The sequence below is a fragment of the Phodopus roborovskii genome, unplaced genomic scaffold, assembly GCF_943737965.1.
Source record: "Phodopus roborovskii unplaced genomic scaffold, PHOROB, whole genome shotgun sequence".
Lineage (NCBI taxonomy): Eukaryota > Metazoa > Chordata > Mammalia > Rodentia > Cricetidae > Phodopus > Phodopus roborovskii.
Window position 1 is genome coordinate 75345 of NW_026126863.1, and position 21842 is coordinate 97186.

General features: G+C 42.1%; 1 long non-coding RNA gene across 1 annotated transcript; it reads left to right on the forward strand.

Annotated features, from left to right (window-relative positions):
• The first annotated feature begins 20102 nt into the window (after window positions 1-20102).
• On the forward strand, window positions 20103-20685 carry LOC127214642 (uncharacterized). The gene is made up of 3 exons (XR_007833883.1): window positions 20103-20185; window positions 20269-20333; window positions 20474-20685. It is a non-coding gene; the product is annotated as an uncharacterized LOC127214642 (long non-coding RNA).
• The last annotated feature ends 1157 nt before the right edge of the window (window positions 20686-21842 follow it).

Consider the following 21842-nt stretch of genomic DNA (forward strand, 5'->3'; position numbering starts at 1 on the left):
AGCCATACAAGATCATAATGTTTTTAAGTCTATGCTACCTCCCCTTATAAGACATGTTACATGAAGTTTAATTCCAGGGGACAAAAGGAGTCCCTGTTCTGCAGAGATTTCTCAGGTGGGTATGGTTTTGGGTAGCGAGTTAGGTCAGGGTCCTAATGTTGGGCCATCTAACATGTGGCAGGAAAGCAGATTTTAAAATATTCTTCCATGTTATTTGTGGAATGGGCATCAGTGGGGATGGCTCCAGAGTCATAGCAGAAGATGAGCTCCTTTTGCATAGAGAGCTCTAGAGCAGGGACCTCCTGTCTTTGGAATAGATATCCATAGCTGCAGGGTCAAAAGTGTTGAATGGTTACTTTGGGTTGATTTAATTGGGGTGTTGAAGTCTGATTATTTAATCTCTGTACACATGGTTTCATAGGTATTTGGATAACATTGATCAAGATCAAACTTTTCCTAGCAAACTTTCTTTTGTACTTTATATTAATAGTTGATGATATTTTCTGGCCTTTGTTCTTGGGTTATTCTCTCTATTTCTTTTATTCTTTTACAAATATTGTTCGTATTTTGATTGTTGTAACTTTGTGGTAAGTATAAAAGTCATATTGTGTCAGTTTTTGTACTGTGTTTTCATAATTACACTGAGCATCCTGTGTATTTTCGAAGAAAAATGTTAATCTGCCTTTGTAATAAGCATTTTGTTATAAATTGTTGCTCATTGTCATTGGATTGTATTCATTTTATGTTGCAAACTTACCATGTATAGGATCTTAATTCTGATGCTTCATATTCCCAAAGACCATTATTTAGTTCTTTATTTATTTTGGTTTTATTGTTAATCTGTGGAAGAGTGTTGGCTCATCAGATAAAATATGTTGTGTATCTTGGCAAGGGACTCAGCATATATACTTTTGGGGGATGACCAAAGGTCAGATACTAACACTCAACTTCACATAATTATCTACATCCGATAACCTGTATATTCCTACAAACCATTTTCTCTCATGCTCAAACACACAAAATGTAGCAATAAACTTTATAAATTGATAAAGATTTATACCCTCAATCCTTGTCTTGTACACCATAGTTTAGCTTTGACACACTACACTGGAAACTGTAAAGCTAATTCTAGTTAGTCTTAATAGTCAAAATATGGACTCAGATATGTGGTTAATGATGAACGATCAGAGAAGCAGAGCAGTGATCCCCTAGTTCTTACTTCTACTCTATCTTCAGACCAAAGGGTCTGGCGATTTTGATCCTAGGAGTCTTCCATTAGAACACAATGAGCTTCTGTCTTCTTCACCCTTATATTTCTCTCTCCTCCCAGCCATATCTACCTCCAAAGTACAGGAATAAAGGAATGAGCCATGACCTGTCTTTCTTTCTCTTTAGACAGGATAAATCCAGTGTATCCTGGGGTGGCCATGAAATTATATAGATCCCCCTGATCCAAACTTCTTTGATTAAAGGTGTGTTCCTCCATTGCCTGTCCTCTATGGCTAACTACTGCCTAGCTACACATTCTGTTCCTAAAGCAAGTTTTTTTTTTTTTTTTGATAGATTTATTTATTTTTTGTTTTTTTGGTGTTGTTTTGAGACAGGGTTTCTCTGTGTACATTTGGAACTCTACCGAAGACACAGAGATTCACCAGCCTCTGCCTCTCAAGAACTGGAAGTTAAGGCCTGTGCCACCACCATCTGGCAGGCTTCATTTGCTAAAGCACAAACAAAATACAACAACACTTGGAGGAAAATTTTACAGTCTCCACAAATATAATTCCATGTGGATCCTGCTGAGTCTACCCCTTTATAGCACTGAAGCGTATTTCTTTGAAATACTTGTGTATACTGAAGACCAGATGGAACATCCACACCCATAAACCAAACAAATACCAAATTCTTCAAATGTACATTGGTCAGCACGATTGATGTACTAGCTGGCCCAGAGCCTGTAAGACATTCCAATAAAGCCACGTTCTATAGACCTAGAGAGATATGTTCTACCAATCCTGCTCTAACAGAAAACATCGAGTAATGCAGCTGTTTCCTCACCTTCCTACTGAGGAACCTGTGTTGGTTCACCATAGTCCTCATAGATAAAGACATTTTTCTCAGCCACACTCTTTGAGTATTCAGCTTATCATGCAGATGACACTTGTTATTATTATTCACTTCTCAAGAATTTGACTCTAATTTCAGGAATAAAACTCCAATACAATTGACCAATATCCCTGGCGTCTGTCAGGAGAAAATTGTATCATCTTGTTTGTAATATTGCTCATGCCTTTCTCTCATGGTTTTCTGAGGTACCTGTAACAACCAGGTAAAAAGTCCCCTCAGGTCTCCTGACCTCAGCAAGATAGCACAGAACAAACATCACTTGTGTCCTAAAAAATGTCCCTATATTTTAATATTCTGGGGAGTCTTCCATCTGTTTAATAAGAGAATCATTTCAGTCAGCATTGTACAATGGTCTGAGCAAGATCTACACATTATGTGGAGGAAGAAAGAGAGATTGAGTCTGTGCATGCAGGAAGAGAGCTGGACCATTTAAGGGTGACATGAGGAAGCAACATTGAAATTTGTGTCTGACTATGCAGTGGTGGCTGTCTTCTTTTATTCCAGCACTCAGGAAGTAGAAGAAAGTAGATTTCTGTGAGTTTGAAGACAGTCTGGTCTACAGAGTAAGTTCCAGAACAGCAGGGTCACACATGGTAACTGTGTATCAAACACCAAAAGAAATTAATTAATTAATTAATTAATTAATTAATTAATATTGAACAAGTAATGAGAAAAATCTACTAGAACGTGACAAAAACAAGATTAATAATAATAATTAGGAAGTAATTGACCAGCACAGTTTACTGAGTGAGTTCTTGCACAGCAGGGACCAACAGGGAAATTCTGTCTCAAAAAAAAAAAAAAAATCAAAAAACAAAACAAACAAATAAGTTCCTGTTCGTGCAGATCTCTGAAATGTCTAGGTCTAGAGTAGAAGCCAGGGGCAAAGGAGGTTCGGGGCTTGCTGTGTGTATAAGAACACTCTTCCCTTGAGAAAGAGCTCTTGTCACTCAAGCCTCACTAGACAACCAGGGACACTAAGCAACCCTGCCAGTTTCAGGTCTTGAAGGAGACTTCCTGGAGCCATGCTGCAGGCTTGGTTTTATATCAGAACAGGTGCCAGAGGAGTGATTGCTGCTCTGTGAGTGCTGCTGTGCGGAATTTATTGGAGAGCATGGATAAGCACAGAACATGAGGTATGGTAAGCAAGGGGGTGGGGAGGGTGGGGTGGGTATTCATGAAAGTTGGTTTGGCAGGCCCTCCAGGAGGAGGCTATTCTGGAGTATGCTGCCACATTCAGTGTTCTGCTAGGCCATTGTGGTCCTAGCAGCTTCCTGACCAGGGTATTGCCTATGAATACTTCTCCATGTGGGTTGCCTGAGGAAAGGAATTAAATCAGGTAAGATTGTGAATAATCTTCTTTGTAGTCAGCTCCATTATGGTTTTGGTGCACAGGGATGGCTATTTATAAAGAAGGAGGGGTTCACTTAGTCCAGTGCCTTCAAGAAGTTCTGCTCTTCACATGTAACATTTAGGGGTCACATCCATTCAGAGTTATCATGTTCTCTTTTGCCATCAAAATAATTTTTCTTCTGTTGTTAAAAAATAAATATAAAGATATTATTTTACATATCGATCCCAGTTCCCTCTCCCTCCCATCCTCCTATTTTCGCCCAGCGACCTCCCCATCCCATGGGCCATGCATTCCTCTGGGAGGCTGAGGTCTTTAGGAGGGGATCATAAAAATCTGTCAAGTCAGTTGAGTTTTGGCCCAGGCCCTCCCCCTTGTCTCTAGGCTAAGGGAGTATCCACATTTGGAGTTAACTTTGTGTATGTTCTAAATGGCATTCTTTTTCTTCATTTCTCTGTGTAGATTTGCAGCATGATCTAGAATTTTCTATGTGGAGCAAGCTAGACCCAATCTCATAGAAAACTTCTTGCCTCTGTTTCTGAATTGCTAGGTTAAAGCAAAGGGAAAATACAAACATCTGTATACGGCATTCTTGTGTTGGATTACATTCTACCACTGAGCTGTGACATAGAGGAGGGGAATTGTTTATATAAAGGATTTACCAATATTTGGGAGATAGGGAGTTGCAAAAAACTTATTTAGCTGAGATATTGCTACCCCCAAATTTAAAAAAAAAAATAGAAAAAAAGTTAAGTTGTGTGCTAACCAGGCATGTTACAGAATAGGATGTTATAATATACATTTGTTCCTCAGGATACTCCAAATATTTGGATCCAATCCATGTCAATTAGCAAAGCAATGATTTACAAACCCCCAAGGCCCACCTCCATACCATTGATTAGGTCTTTTACAAGCTGTACAAGGGTGTATTACAGGGTTCCAATGAACATTAGGTGCTGGTGTGCCATAAACATCCAGTTTTCTTCAAGATAAAATCATGGCTCTGTCATATGGGCAAGATGAGCCCAGGTGAAAACTGTTTGAAAAGAAAACAGTTGAGGGCTAGACAAAGCAAGCAAGACTTTCTCTTTAGGTCTTCACTCATGGAGAATGAACATAGTTCCTTCTGAAACCCAGGGACAATAACACCCAAGGTTTCTAGAATTATGATGTTTCTATCAGGTCTTGAGCTATCAAGAATAAAGTAGAACTCCACCTTTAACACAAGGAAGATTCTTGAGAGAAAATTCAATTGTCTGGGGCCAGTGTCTTTGTGGGGGGTTTGCTTCAGACTCTGAGAACACAAATATCCCCACCACATGGAGCTGTGTTTATTAGGCCCATGGCTACTGTGGGCTTAGTTGGTGATGTTTTGGAGATCCCTGTGTTCCCCTTGTACTGCACTTTTTGAGTATCCTTCTCCTGAGTTTGTCCCATTGAATGGTAACTCCCACTCCCTAGAGTCTCAAATTTCATTCCGTTTCCTCATGGAAGTAGTATACAAGAAGCTATTCCTTATAAGAAATGTACCTAGAATATGGCATGGCTTAAGCAATACCTCCCTACCTTACCTTTCATATTTTCTTTTTCTGCCTTCTATTCTTTTCTCATCTTCTGACATTTCTCCCTCAGGACTTGCCAGTAAAATGTGACCTGCTGTTTCATGTTACTCCTGTACTATGAAATACTTATGGTGTTATCTTTTCTATTGAATGCTTATATTGCCTTACTGGCATAACTTGCAATATCCGGTCACTAGTCAGACATTCAAAGTACTTAAAGAAGGCAACATATGTTGAATGCAAAATTTCTTTTATGAGCGAGATTGTGGTGGTTCACGCCTTTAATCCCAGCATTCAGGAGGCACAGGAAAGTTGATCTGTGTGAGATCAAGGCCAGCAACGTCTAGCAAGATATTCCTAAAACAACTAAGGGTTTTTATTGCAAAGAGAATCTCTGTCTCAAAAAAAAAAAAAATCCAAACAATTAACAACAAAAGTGACCATCTGTTGTAGGTTCTTTCCTCTTTGCTCATAAGCCAGAAATGAACACAATTTGTCATTGCACACATATTTCTTTATTTATTTCTTATGTCTATGGGCAATTCCCTTCTGTCCTCTTGATTACTCCTTCTTACATTAAGTGACTGTATGTCCTCAGTCGGTTTTTGGGAACAAGCTTCTTAAAAAAATTATTTGTGGATACCAGTTATATTTATGGATATATTTAATAAACAGAACTCATTAATTTGTAACACTGTTCATTAAATTAAAATATAATTCTCTGAATCATAGCAGGAGATTACCCCATACGTATAGAAAGCTCTAGACTGTGGGGTGTCTCTATTAGTAACAAGTATCAATAGCTGGAGTGTCAGAAACCGAACAGTGTAAATATCCTTTTGAGTTTTGTATGAGTCTATGTATTTAAGTTCTGAACACATAGAATCATGGGTAGCTGAGTAACATTGCTCAAGATCTAAGTTTATCTGGATGAGTTTCCCTTGTATTTTTGAGAGTAAAGTTGGCAGTATTTACCTCTTATTGTTCTTTTCTTTTTCACTTCCTCTCTTTGTTCTTTCCCAAATATTGTACACCTCTCAATCACTGCATGTTTATATTAGGTATAGAAGCCATGCTGTGTCAATATATGTACTATGTTTTTCGTAATCCTCCAGAGATTCTAACTGTTTCCCCATTTTCCTGAATCTTTCGAATCAGATATACTCTTATAAAGTGTCAGGAATATAATTTGCACTGTATTCAATTAATGTGGCAAATTTATCTCATACAGAATATAAATATTAACTCACCAAGTTCTCATTGATCATTTACTTTTCTCTTCATGTACTCTCTGTTATTCTTATTGTTTTCAATCTGGAAATGCCATTTACTGTTTTTCCTAAAAAGTTCAATGGGTCTTGGATGGTGGCACAGCACATATTCTACTTGGGGATGACCTGAGTTCATACCCCCAAACCCAAAATTCTAGGCTCAATACAACCTCACCTCCAGATGCAGTGTTTCTGACAACCTCTACTATGTTATGTAATAAGTACACATGGGAAACATCTCTCACACACAATCTGAATATACAAAAACTAGGAATGAATTTGTTTTCAAAATCTTTGTTACTTAAAAAACAATGAGCGCAAAACCAGTCACTTTTAGTACATGATTCTAATAATGTAATGTTTCATTTTTTTAGTTTCATTTAAAGTTTTATTTTCATTTTACATACCATACACTCCCTTCCTCCCCATCTTCTTCTCCAATTTCTCTCCCTTCCCTTCCACCCTTTAGTAGTCAGAGAGGGTAATGCCCTCATTCAGGACTCACCAAAGTCTGGCATACAAAGCAGAGGAAGGACCAAATCACTCAATTGTTTATCAAGACTGAGCAAAATATCTCACTATAGGGTGCGGATTCCAAAAACACAGTTCAAGCAACTGGGATGGATCATGGTTTCACTTTCAGGGGCCCCCTAACAGATCAAGTCACCTAAGTGTTTACTACTTTCAGAGGGTCCAGTTTGTTGACATGAAGGTCCTCCAGCTGTAAGTGAATATTCTGTGAGTTCCCACTAGTGAAAGAAGATGTGGTGTGGCTTTGTTGGAGTGGCCTTCTCCCTGTTAGAAGAATCACATCATTGTAGGATCAGACATGAGGTTTCTTATTCGCAGAATACTGCCCAGTGTGTCAGACAACTCCCTGTTGACTCTGAGTAATGCTGTAAGGACTATAACATCAAGGACTGCAGCAGCATGCATGCTGACATGCCTGCTGCCATGATGATTAACTGAAGCTCTGAAATTTTAAGTGTGACACCTCAATTAAAACTTTTCTTTGTAAGAGTTGCCCTGGTCCATGGTATCTCTTAACAGCAATGAAAACCTAAAAAAGACAGATGTTGTTTCAAGGTCCTTCAGTATTTCTGTGATAGGCTGTGCCTATTGTACAATTTATTTCTGATGTGTTCTCAGTAGTGTTGTTCTGGTAGCTTGACACTTCCTTTATGTCTGTTTATAGGGATTTCTTTCTCAGGGCTATATGCTAATTAAAGGGCCAAGAAATGTTGCATGTGAACCTCCTATTCAGTTTCCTACTAAATGGATCATGTGAATGCATTATAATGTCCATGTCATGAAATAAGTGTGCAAGGCTCCAGACTTACATGAGTATGTTGTCAAAGTTGTTTATATTTACATTGTGAGTATCATATTTCTTTGTCAAACATGTTTGGGTTATTGTAGGTTGCAGTGACCTATGACGATGTGTACATCCATTTCACTCAGGAAGAGTGGGCTTTGTTAAATCCTTCTCAGAAATGTCTCTACAGAGATGTGATGCTGGACACCTACAGGAACCTCACTGATACAGGTAAGATTGAAATTTCCTTCATGTTTTAAAATAAGGGACCAAATATTTCTTGGTTATTGATACTATTCTGTAATTTTGATTGAGGAAAAGGAAACTTGGTTGAATGAGGCATGGTTCTAAGGTTCACTAAAGTTATTAATTTAAGTTTTGTACAATTTACAATAATACATTGTATACTTTCTGTTATTTCAGGCTACATTTGGGATGACCATAACATGGAAGATCATTGTCCAAATTCTAGAAGACATAGAAGGTAAATTTTCACGTGTAAATTTATGCAAATTTGGCTCTGAAGATATTTTAATGTATTCTGGAAATTTTATTGAAGAGACACACAAAAAGAATTAAAAAAAAAATTAAGAAGATCAAAGTTGAAAAAACCACAGCTTAAAGTATAGTGATGGTTCTCATTTTCTAACAAAACCATGTACCTCAGTGAAAGGGAGCTCTTCTGTGTTTGCAAGGTATTCATGTAAAAAGAGAAGGAAACAATGCCTTCACAGATACCACCATTTGAATTATAGCACCTGGAGATCTATGATACAGATATGCCAGTCTGTTGAGTTTAATAATATTCAGATATTTTAAACAATATATTTCTTGTATAGGTGATAATTATATGTCCAAGACTTTCTAAGAAAAATGTGTATAGTTAATCAAGCATTACTTATATATTTGTGACTTTGCTATGTATATAGAAAGGGTCAGTTCATGAGTATCAAGAAGGTTTTTGTGGAGAAACCTTAATCCCTGACACACATGTCTGTGAGCAAAAGAAAATCAAATTGCATGAGTGCAAAGTGGAAACTTTTTCTTTGTTATTCTTACTTTAATAAGTATATCATATGTTGAGTTAGGTAGTTGTGACCCATGCCCTTAATTCCAGCATTAATGATGAAGAACAAGGTGGATCTCTTAAGTTTCTGATCAGCCTGATCTACAAAGTGAGTTCGAGGCTAGCCAGGCCTACACAGAGATATTCTGTATCAGAAAACGTAGGGAAAAATAAAGACGATATGATACTCTAAATGCAAGCCATGTGAATTTAGAATGTGGAAAGAAGCAACATACGTCTCTCTCTTAGGACATTGAGAAGAAATGAAAGATGATTACTAGCCCCCACTTTGAGGATATTTGTTGAGTGTGAAAGAAGTTTAAAATTTATTAGTATTCCAACATCATCTGAAAGATATGAACAAACTCCCACTGAAGTAAATCCCAATGACAATTGGAATGGGTGAATGCTTCCATTTTTACTGGTATATTTGGCCAATGAAGTATAATTCATACTGTGGAAAAACTGATAAATGCAATAAGTATGTTAAAGCTCTGAGTTGTTTTCAGTCCTTTTCAATTATGTGAGAATTCTCATGTAAATAGATGCCATAAATGTGGCCCGTGAAATAAAACTCTTACTCTGAATCACAAGTATCTTCAAAGAAAACAAAACAACACCTCATGAGGGAAGCATTATAAATGTAAAACTTAAGATCGGATTCTTGTTCACAATTGGCCAAGTTATAAATTTATTTTATAAATATACTGTTTCTTTAGTATCATGCATGTGGTAAAGTTTTACATGTGCTAATTATCCTTGCTGGAATGAAAGAAGCCATAAGGTTGTGAATCCTGTGAATATATGCAATGAATGTGTGAAAAACTTTTTATGTTACAAGCATCTTCAAAGGCTGGAAAAATTTCATACTGGAGAGATACCATATAGATGTCTTCAGTATGGTGAAGTCTCTGAATGTCACAGTTTCTTCCAACTCTGTGAAAGAACTCAAATGGTAGAGAAAACCTATGAATGTAGTCAATGTGGTAAATTATTTGCAAGACATACTATGCTTAAAAGACATATTAGGACGCATACGGGACAGAAAACACAAGACTGTAAAAAATGTGGTAAAGTCTTTTCCCTATGCAGTAATCTCAAAAAACATAAAAGAACACATACTGGAGAGAAGCTGTATGAATGTAATCAATGTGGTAAAGGATTTGCAAGTAATGGTCACCTTAAAAGACATATAAGAACACATACTGGAGAGAAACCCTATGCATGTAATCAATGTGCTAAAGCGTTTTCACAAAACAGCACTCTGGTGTGTCATAAAAGAACCCATACTGGAGAGAAACCCTATGAATGTAATCAATGTAGTAAAGCTTTCACAACACATGGGTGGCTTAAAAGTCATATATTAACACATACTGGAGAGAAACCCTATGGGTGTGATCAATGTGGTAAAGCATTTGCAAGTAATGGTCAGCTTAAAATACATATAAGAACACATACTGGAGAGAAACCCTATGCATGTAATCAATGTGGTCAAGCTTTTTCATAAAACAGCAATCTGGTGTGTCATAAAAGAACCCATACTGGAGAGAAACCCTATGAATGTAATCAATGTAGTAAAGCTTTCACAACACATGGGTGGCTTAAAAGTCATATATTAACACATACTGGAGAAAAACCCTATGAGTGTAATCAATGTGGTAAAGCATTTGCAAGTAATGGTCAGCTTAAAATACATATAAGAACACATACTGGAGAGAAACCCTATGTATGAAATCAATGTGGTCAAGCTTTTACACAAAACAGCACTCTGGTGTATCATAAAAAAAACCCATACTGGAGAGAAACCCTATGAATGTAATCAATGTAGTAAAGCTTTCACAACACATGGGTGGCTTAAAAGTCATATATTAACACATACTGGAGAGAAACCCTATGAGTGTAATCAATGTGGTAAGGCATTTGCAAGTAATGGTCAGCTTAAAATACATATAAGAACACATACTGGAGAGAAACCCTATGCATGTAATCAATGTGGTAAAGCTTTTTCACATCACAGCACTCTGGTGTGTCATAAAAGAACCCATACTGGAGAGAAACCCTATGAATGTAATCAATGTGGTAGAGCATTTTCATGTGTCAGCAGTCTCCATTATCATCATAGAACACATACCGGAGAGAAACCATATGTATGTAGTCAATGTGGTAAAGCATTTGCAAGTAATGTTCTTCTTAAAAAACATATAAGAACACATACTGGAGAGAAACCCTATGAATGTTATCAATGATGTAAAGCATTTGGAAGGAATGCTCAGCTTAAAATACATATAAGAACACATACTGGAGAAAAACCCTATGTATGTAATCGATGTGGTAAAGCTTTTTAACATCACAGCACTCTAGTATGTCATAAAGGAACACATACTGGAGAGAAACCCTATTATGTAATCAATGTGGTAGAGCATATTCCCGTGTCAGTACTCTCTAGTCTCATCATAGAACACCTCGTGGGCAGAAACCCTATGGATGTAAGCAATGTGGTAAATCTTTTACATGACACAGCCATCTGATACATCATAAAAGAACACATACTGTAGAGAGACCCTATGATTATAATCAAAGTCATAAAATTTTTCCAACACATGTGCTTAAAAGTCATATAAGAACACATACTGGAAAGAAGCCTTATGAATGCCATCAGTATGGTAAAGCATTTGCACATCCCAGCCATCTCTTAAATCATAAGAAATTCATACTTGAAAGACACTGAATGTATCCCATGTGGTGAATCCTTTCTATGTATCATTAGTCTTTATAATCACACACAAAAAAATCATAGTGTATGGAAACCCTGTACATGTAAGCATTGTGGTAAAGTTGTGCACTTTACTTATCGCAATAATCTTTGTGGTCCAAAGAAAACTCTTATAGAAAGGAATCTTACTAGAAAGGATGTGGTATGATCGTCAGCCAACACACATTGTGTTACATAGGATTCTGGAAAGAAGAATATCGGAAAAGTTTGAACAGTCAGTTCAAGCATTGCAATATCTCTGTTTTGCTCTTAAAAGCAAAGTCACGTGGACAAAAGCCCTAGGAATTCACTGATAAGGGAACCCTGTTTCATTGTAATACTTGTCTTTATTTAAACAAAAACCTCATTCAGATTGATTGACTTCCATAAGCCCAATCCTTCATGCTTGCTTTCTTTTACATGAAGCAAATCATGTTGTAGGAAACCTTTGAAGACTTTAAGACCATCAACATGTGGGTTACACAAATGAGTCCTCTTAAGAGAAAATATTCGCACTTTGAAATCTATTCAGAGATTCCATTTAATTTTAATTATGTGATGTCAGTGTGTGAGTTTCTGACTGATTATGGTTTTTTAAAAGCGGTTACACCCTTGAGTATTCCTGTAGGAGGAACTACAGTATGTTCTCAGAAAATGGATATAGGTCATAGCAATAAACTTTTCATAATTTTGTTCATCTGTATTTCTTACCTGGTACATATTTTAAATCCTTTTTTTATCATCTTGATATCAGGTAATAGGGAAGCAATCTTGGAAGAGAAAACCCACATCATGCGTATAATTTTGTGAACATGTGAGACATCACACTTGACTTTAGTCTTAATAAATAAAATTGATTCATGTAGAGATGGTGTGTTACTGAGTTCAATAGAATGAAGACAAATGATAAATGAGTTTATTATTTGGGAACAACATAAACAGATGATAATAAAGAACTGTGGAGTTGATCCAGCTCAGGAGGATGCAGTCCCTGCCTTTCTGATTTGATCTGCAACATGGGAGAGAGAAGTGAGAGACAGAGAGATGGAAAGGGAGTGAAAATTGAGGGAGGGGGATTAAGAGTTACAGACAGATTGGGAATGAGTGAGTGTCCACCCCAGTGTTCTCAATCTTCTCTTCATGTACACAGAACCAAAGGTACTGCATAAGAAATAACTTTTAACTCTATGAGATGATCTTGAAAGACAAAAAAAGTAATGTTAAACCTGGAAACCAACATCTGTTCCTTGGAATTTGCAAACTTCATCTCACAAGGCCCTGAGATAACAAGAATTCACACTGCTCCTCCTTTCCTGTGAGTCAGCAGGTGGTGAATAGTGTCTTTAGGAAACAAAGAGATAGCTTTAACTCTGGCTTGCCCAGACAAAATTAATTAGCACACCCTGAGGTCCTAAGGTCTGTTGACCCTAATAGCAGACCGTCCAGCCTCCAAGGGTCATATACTCAATGGACAAAGGGTCCTACCCCCTCCCTAAGATTGTGAGTTTGCCTTTAAAAACACCTGGGCCCAGGGGAGGGGGCTTCTCTCTAGCCTGCGTGTCAGAGGAGCCCATTTGCACAAATGTTTCCTGTAAATTAAAGCCTCTTGCGTGTTGTAGCAACTGGACTGGACATTGAGTTCTTGGGGTACCGACCGAAACTGGAAGACTCCTCATTCTGAGGGTCTTACATTTTGGAAGTTCCACCAAGATCCGGTCGACCCCCAGACTCAATTCCATTGCCAGTTGGAGGTAAGAAAGAGCTCGCAACCTATATGTTTGATGTATGCCTGATGCATCTGATGCTACATGTTTTTGACTCGAGTACTTGAATCTGTGCCTAGCCTTCAGAAGACTTGTATGTTATGTGTTTTTGACTCGAGTATTTGAATCTTTGCCTGGCCTGCACAGGACTTTTATAGGACTACAGGGGGAAGCAGACGTGTCCTGAGACCCTTGGTCCCACCCTGGATGAAGTCCAGGGTTGTTTGGAGGAGGGAAGGAGACGAAGTTTCTCTTCTCCAGGGGACAGCAGGCCTCTGGACTTGCTTCCCTCCCGCTTTGTAACTTTGGTTTGGGCACTGTTTGTCTGCCGCACAGATTTGTCCTCTTTGTCGGATTGTTCTGTGTTTTTTGTGTCCTTCTGTTCATACTGTTTATGTCCATTTCTATTCTCCCCATGGGTCAAAAACTAACTACCCCACCTAAGTTTGACTTTAGATCCACAGGAGAGCAGGGCTGGAGACCCAGCTAGACAATGAGCATGCTCATCCCCTGCCCTTAGGAATGTGGCAGGGCAGCCAGAGCCACTGGGGCTGAGCTTCAGCTGAATAGCCATGGCCGCGAATGGCCTGGGCAGATCCATGCTGGAATGGAGGGACAGGGATATGACTTATGACCCTGCCACTGCACATATTTGGTTCCCAACATCAGCCTCCAGGGCTGACCCTTCTCCCCAGATCTTTGTAATTGGAAAAACTAACCACCCCCTTTTTGGAGTTCCTTATGTTCTCTCTCTAGGCTATTTGAGATGATTATCAACAATTTCTGCTTGAGGCTAGAAAAATATCCCTGGGGCCGATGGGCGGCCAGCGCAAAAGCAGAAAAAAAAAAAAAAAAACAAGATTGACTTGGGATTCCTTTTGAGGTGCCCCAGTTGGGACTTCAACACTGCTGAAGGTAGGGAGACCTTAAAAATCTATCGCCAGGCTCTGGTGGCAGGTCTCTGAGGTGCCGCGACATGGCCCACCAATTTGGCTAAGTTAAAGAGAACACTTTTTGACACTACTTCAGAAGCCCAGAGAGCTTTGGTGGCTCTGGTCTTCATGGGGAAATTGGGCCCCAGATATTAGGAAGAAACTCCAGAGACTGGAAGAGTTAAGAGACAGAGAAAGTGTATTGAAGGGACAGAGAAGAGGAGAGAAACGAAAGACAGTAGAGAGACAGAGAGCAGAGAAAAAGCGTGACAGAAGACAGGAAAAGAATTTCACTAAAATACCTTGGCTGCAGTGGTTAAAGGAAAAAAATAGAGAGAGAGAGAAAGTTAGGAAATTTAAAACAGGCTAGGGAACCTGGGCAACAGGACTCCACTTGACAAGGAGGAACAGTGTGCATATTGTAAAGAAAAAGGACACTTGGCAAATGACTGTCCCAAGAAGACAAGGTCTCGAAGGTCCTAGCCCTAAGAAAGGATAAAATTAAAGGGAGATGGGGTTTGGAACCCCTCCTAATGCCCAAGGTAATTCATGGACTACCCGAAGAACAGTGGACCTTGGCATGGGCCGGGTACCCCACTCGCTTGAGCCACCAGCCAACTGCCTTTTGCCTTTGAATGGAAGGACACTGACACGTGCAGAACTAGGCAGCTCATCTAGAGCTGAATGTCCCAAGGGTTTAAAATCCCCCAACGATGGCCAGGCAAGTAGGAGAATTTCTGGGGACATCTGGGTTTTGCAGGCTGAATAAGGAAAAAATTCTCCTGGACCCCAGAGCACCAGGAGGCATTTGATGCCATTAAAATGGCCCAGCTGAAAGCATCGGCTCTAAGCCTTTTGATGTAACTAACCTTTTACCCTTTATGTGGATGAGCATAAGGGGGTCTCCTGGGGAGTTTTAACCAAATCCCTAGGGCCTTGGAACAGACCAGTTGCTTATCTGTCAAAGAAGCTTGATCCTGTAGCAAGGGGAGGGCCTGTCTATCAAAAAGATATCACTGCTGACAAGTTGATTTTGGGGCATAAAGCAACATTAATAGCCCCCATGCATTGGAGAGCATTGTCTGGCAGCCACCAACTGATGATGACCAATGCCCGTGTGACCCACCACCAAAGCCTGCTTCTCACTGAGAGACTGAGTGGATTGTGTTCGCCTCCACCAGCTAGCCTCATCCCACCACTCTTCTGTCTGTGGAGACTGGTGAACTAGGGATTCATGACTGCCATCAACTGTTGGTTAAAGAGACTGGAGTTTGCAAAGATCTTAATGACATCCTGCTGGCTGGGGAGATGATGACCAGTTCACTGCCATAAAAGGTAAAGAAAGGACTGGGGCAGTGGTACTGCTAGACAAAGAGAAATCCATAAACATTAACAGGCAATAGGTATGCTTTTTCAACTGTTCATGTGCATGGGACTGTCTCAACTGTTTGGCTAAAAAAAATTACTGAAGAAAATTTTCCGAAGATTCAAAATACCTAAGGTAGTAAAATCAGACAATGGTACAGGTTTTGTGACCCAGGTAAGTCAGTCACTGGCCAAGATACTGGGGATTGATTAAAATTACATTGTGCATACAAACCCAAAAATTCACGTAGAAAGTATAAATAAAACCATTGAGGAGACCTTCACTAAATTGACCGTGGAGACTGGTGTTAATGATCAGATAGCTCTCCTACCCTTTGTGCTTTTCAGGTTTAAAAACACCCCTGGACCATTTGGGCTGAGCCCCTGTAAATGGCTCATTGGGGGGCTCCCTCTACTGGTGGAAATTACCTCTGTACATAGTGCTGATGTGCTGTTTTCTTAAGCCTCTGTTTGCTAGGCTTAAGGTGCTCGAGTGGGTGAGACAGTGAACAAGGAAGCAGCTCTGAGAGACCTACGTGGTGGGAGACTTGGAAGTTTCACATCACTTCCAAGTTGGAGATTGAGATTTCATTAGATGTCACTGCACAGAAAACTTGAGACTTGGAGGGTGGAAATAAGGGAGAGGGAACTGGGATCGACATGTATAATAATAAATTACAAAAAAACTATGCTCTGACTCAAATATTTATGTTCAAGGACAAGTTACTGGGGAAAAGGATTTCTATTTTTTTTTTCCCACAGAAAACGAAAAGCTGTAGATTTCTTCCATATTAATGTGGTTTGATCAAGCCAGACCGACTGAAACAGAATACCAAGAGAGCCTACACTCAAAACAGCTGGACAAAGCAGCCTTACAGACTACAGCCAGGATTTCAGCATCTTCTTAGAATCCCCCATGAGAGCACCCCTTACAAGCAGGAAGTAGTTTGGAAAGAACGATGCCCAAATTCCCAAATATTGTCTATAAAAGTTTGTTTTCATTTAAATGAACTTGGTTATAAAAAATAAATAATAAAAAAGATGGAAAAATACTGTTAAAAGTTTATGATTATCCTCTAAAATTAGTAAAGCAATGCAAGAGTTCTTATCAATGCTGTTAACAGTTTACCGATCAGAGATAATGACTTTTCTCTAAACTCAGTAAACCAAATCTCTAGTACCCTGACCACAGGCAGGTGAAAATAAGTGTTTTTTTTTTTTTTTATCTCATGCTTCAAAGGAATTACTGGCATTTTATAATATGTCTGTAAATTGTGACCAAAGATCTGTTCCTTGTAATTTCTGTATAAAAACCCAATACTCTAAAGTAAAAATGGCAGCAGTTGCAAACCGCCTCCAGTGTGTTTGTTTCTGTCAAGACGAAGCCACTCCTGACATAGTCATCGAGTTTGGTACCCATGGGGGCACATCACCCACTGAGCAGTCTGCAGCATGAGGTGTTATTGGCCGGGTTGTACAGGAACATCCAACTGTCAGGAAATAAAAGCAGGTACCAGATCAAATATGATAATTTTCTTTCTCTCATCAGAAAGCTTGATCATTGCTCTATAACTGTAGGAGTTTTATTCCTGAACCTCAGAAAAACCACTTAACAAACACAAAATTATAAAAAGAGTATTCTTCGTGGAAAGTTGAAAATTTAGAGAGGAATGGAGCTAGGAAGATTTTCGTGTATGACCACTACTGTTAGCCAGCACATCTTACTCAGTGAGCAGTTTTAAACAATCTGCATTATTCAAGAATTCAAGCTTTGTAAGACCCTCAGAATGAGGAGTCTCCCAGTTTCCATCGGTATCCCCAAGAACTCAATGTCCAGTCCAGTTGCTGCAACATGCAAGAGGCTTTAATGAACAGGAAACATTTGTGCAAAGGGGCCCCTCCAGCAGGCAGACTAGTGAGAAGAAGCCATCTCCTCCCTCCACCCCGCCACATGCACAGGTGTTTTTAAAGGCAAATACCCCAAGCTTAGGGAGGGGGTGGGACCCTCTGTCCATTGAGTACATGACCCTTTGAGGCTGGTCTCCCTATTAGGGTCAACAGACCTTAGGGCCTCAGGGTGTGCTAATTAATCTTGTCTGGGCAAACCAGAGGTGCAGTTATCTATTTGTTTCTTAAAGACCCCATTCACCACCTGCTGACTCACAAGAAAGGAGGGGCAGTGTAAATTCTTGGAATCTTGTTTTCTCAGGGCCTTGTGAGGGGAAGTTAGCAGATTCCAAGGAACAGATATTGCTAGGGGTTAACTTTCCAGTTTAGTCTGTCCTTCATTTAAAGTGGGGCGTTTCTCTAACTTTACTTTTTTGTCTTTCACGCCCTATATCTTATCTCTAGAGAGTAAAGTTCTAGTACTCTGATCTACAAAGCACCCCACCCAGAACCCGCACTTTCCCCACCCTGTGTCCTACTGCGCCCACTGCTCCACTGGTCTGGTTGAGCACTGGGACCGAGAGCGGGTCAAATAAACAAAACACCTCCACCTCCGGAAAATTTCTTGGACCTGCTTTGAAAATACTGGACCCCTCTATCCCGCTGGAGCAACCAGTGTGCCCGCCTGCCTGATGTTTATCCGTCATTACTGAGGCTCTGCCGGGGGAGAGACCTCCTAGAGTGACTGGAACAGACAGAGTTACAGACATGGAGCACCTCTCACAACTCTGTCCCCAGGAACTCCTTTGCAAACACACGGTTCCGGGACTGTCCCCTGCACAAGCAGCTGCGATCTCACAAGCGGCTGCGATCTCAGGACTTCCGCCTTCCGGTCACGAACTAAAGCTTCCGGTTCGTGGCTGTCAGTGTCCCCGGAAGACACACATGGAAAACATGCTTCTAGTTCCACCCGGCCAAACTGACACACGATTTCCGCTTGTGAACCAAGGACGTCAGGCTTCCAGTCACTGACTTGAGCTTCCGGCCTGTCACACAAAATGGTCCCCAGGAAAGGTTGCAACGAAGAGATGCACAACTTGAGTTCCACCCATGAAGTAAACAGGACGGAGTGCGCTGCAGCCTGAGTTCCGCTTCTGGCACATTACTTCCGCTTACGGATGGTGCAACATGCGATTCCCTGCCCACCGGGCGGCGATTAAATCGGATCCACTTTCGGCCCAGGAAGGGAATTGATCGCATCGGACATTGCGGGCCCGATAGGAAACGCCTTAAGGGACGGGACTAACAGGTCCAAGTGAACAGGTCAGAAACGGCTGATTCTGACCGCAAAAGAGGCAGCACAGAGCATATTCCCTGTCACTCATCGAGGCGGTAGGTGGGACTTCCGGGTGCGGCGAACAGGGCAGAAACAGAGATCGCAACCCTAGGTTTCCGTGCACCCCTCTGGTTTTCGCTGTTTCCCTGTTTATGCCACGGTTGGCAGCAGGGTTCCTGTTGCCGGGGAAACCGGGTTGGGACTTCCGGCAACATGGTAAATCGGGGCGGGACTTCTGCGTGGGAGCATTGACCAGGAATTAATGACTTAGAGAGGTTCCCAGGGGATGGGCGGTGTCACGGGAGCCGTGATGTCAGAGGAGTTACAGGCGTGGCCTGTAGGGCACACAGCTGTCAATCAAACACCTGTCATTCAGTCATTCATTCACTCATTCATTCAGTCATTCACTCAGCCACTCATTCATTCAATCACTCATTCATTTAGTCATTCATTCATTTATTCAGTCATTAATTCATTTACTCAGTCATTCACTCATTCATTCAGTCATTAATTCAATCATTCATTCATGTAGTCATTCATTCATTGATTCAGTCATTAATTAGTTCATTCAGTCATTCATTCACTCATTCAGTCAAAGGTCAGTCATTCATGAAGTAATTCAGTCATTTCAGTCATTCATTCATTAGCTCATTCATTCATTCATACATTCATTCATTTACTCATCCATTCAGTCATTAACTCATTAATTCATTGTACAATCATTCATTCATTCAATCACTTCCTGTGTGTGCTGGAGGCGGGACTTGCGGTCCCTGAGGCTAAGGCTCTGACATAGACAGGCAGTAGGCAGGATTTCCTGTTTCCTTTTACCTACACTGTAGCCCATGGTCATCTTGAACCCCGCCGTCTTTTTTGTACACCCAGGGGCAGGAAATAAGTCCCATCATCTCAGAGGAACCGGAATTGGTTGTCTCAAGCCGGAAGTGGACAATTTCTGGTCCCTCCCAGAACGGAAGTGAACCCCCCAGACCGGAAATGTGCGATCCTTTCAACATGGAGCTGGTTCCACTCACCAGGCTGCTGCAGGGGAAGTGGGTGGTGCTGGCGGTCCCAGGAGGCGGGACATCCTGTCCTCCATGGTGACTTCCAGGGGCAGGGCCTGCTCTGGGATTGTCAGCTGTGACTTCCAGGGGTGGGGCCTGCTGTGACTGACAGCACCCCCCCCCAGGGACTGCAGTTCGAGGTCGTACCCTCCCACTTCTAGCAGTCCCTGGAGAAGGCTGGGTTTCCGGCTCCGCCCAAATATGCCTGGGAGACAGCAAAGCTGAAGGCTCTGGAGGTGGAGTCGCTGCTGCGCAGGGTGAGGACGGCCCCATCCCTTCTGGTCAGGTGGTAGGCCCCACCCCTTCCTTTCGAGGCCCCGCCCACAAGCCTGCCCCGCCCTCTGCTCTGCAGGACCTGCACCCTCCTGATGTCATTATTGGAGCTGACACCATTGTGGTGAGTGAGGCCCCGCTTCCGGCCCTGCCCGCCCTGCCCCTCACTGACCCGGCCCCTTGGCATCTGGCTCCCGCCCACTGCAGGCCGTGGATGGCGTCATCCTGGAGAAGCCAAAGGACAAGGATGATGCCTACAGGATGCTGCGCAGGTGGGCGGGGCCTGAAGGGGCGGGGCAGACCCACCCAGGGCAGAGTGGGCGGGGCCTCTGCATGGAGCTCCAGCCTCTGCCCACCCCAGCCCTGCCCCTTGCCAACCACGCCCTGTCCCGCCTTCCCTGGCCCCGCCCAGGCTGAGTGGCCAGCAGCACAGTGTCATCACCAGTGTGGCCATCTTGAGGCCACTGTGGCGGAGGCAGCTTCAGGAGCCAAGTTCCACATGCCCAGAGGCCCCAGAGGCGGAAGGGGACCCAGAAGCAGAAGTGGAATTGTCACTGTTCCACGAAGAGACCCGTGTGACATTCTCGCGGCTATCGGAGCCACTGCTCTGTGAATACGTGGAGAGCGGGGAGCCTCTGTGAGTGGGTGCGGGGTGGGGTGGGTGGGGCCAGGAAACCTGGAAGTGAGGCCTGAAAAGGAAGAGCTGTCCCTGGCGGGCGTGGGTGTGGCTGAGCATGGCACCTGGTGTGACCTCGTCCCTGCCTTGCACCCAGGGACAAGGCTGGCGCCTACGGGCTTCAGGCGCGAGGCGGTGCCCTAGCAGAGCGCGTGGAAGGGGATTTCTTCAATGCCGTGGGGTTTCCACTCAACCGCTGCATGCGTGAGCTGGCTGCCATCTTCCCGGATGTGGGACCACACGTCCCTGTCAGCCAGCGTCCGGCCACACCCCAATAATGAGGATTGTAGATGGAGAGTGAGTATGTGAGTGACTGTCCGGGCGGGAATTCTGGTGAGAGAGTGACTGAAGGGGTGGGACTTCTGGTGAGTTTGTGAAGCAGTGACCCATTTCCCATGATGCCCTTGGTGCATTGTGTTTGATTGACAGAGCAAGCTTCCCTCAATTGCATCACTTCCCAGTGCTAGGACACAGGACATGGGGTGAGGTGTGTGGAGGCAGGGTTAGGGGACAGGCCCACCGAGGGGAGTACACCTAAACCCCCCCCTGTGGCCCCGCCCCTCCTGATGCCCCGCCCTCACCATCTCCATGGGCCCTGCCCTTGCCCCCACTGGGTCCTGCATGAGCAGCTTCACCATCAGATGCCTGTGATGGACATTTGACATCAGGAGCAGGGTCAGGGGAGGCCCCACCCCCTGCCCGCACTCTGATTTGCATATTCAAGAGCTGCCTGGAGACTCAGAAGACATCAAGTGCAGAAACTGCTGGGGTTAATTTGCATGGCCACACCTCCAAATGACCTAACCTGCATGTATTTGCAGGTCAAAGTCCCAAACAGATGGGAATACTTGCATTCATTTGCATAGCAAAAGCATGCAAAGCAGCACAAATTTGCATATTAAAGTGTATTTCCGAAACTGGGGTTTGCTCATTTACATACTCAAATGTGAAGCCCCAATCAGACTTCCAGATTTCCAGGCACTGTGCTTATTTGCATAATCAAAATTACTAGTGCATCCTTTACGTAACAGTTTAGTAGCCTCATTTGCATATTTAAATGAGTGGCAGGTTTTTACTGCTCAGCATCAGGCCCCACCCGTTCAGC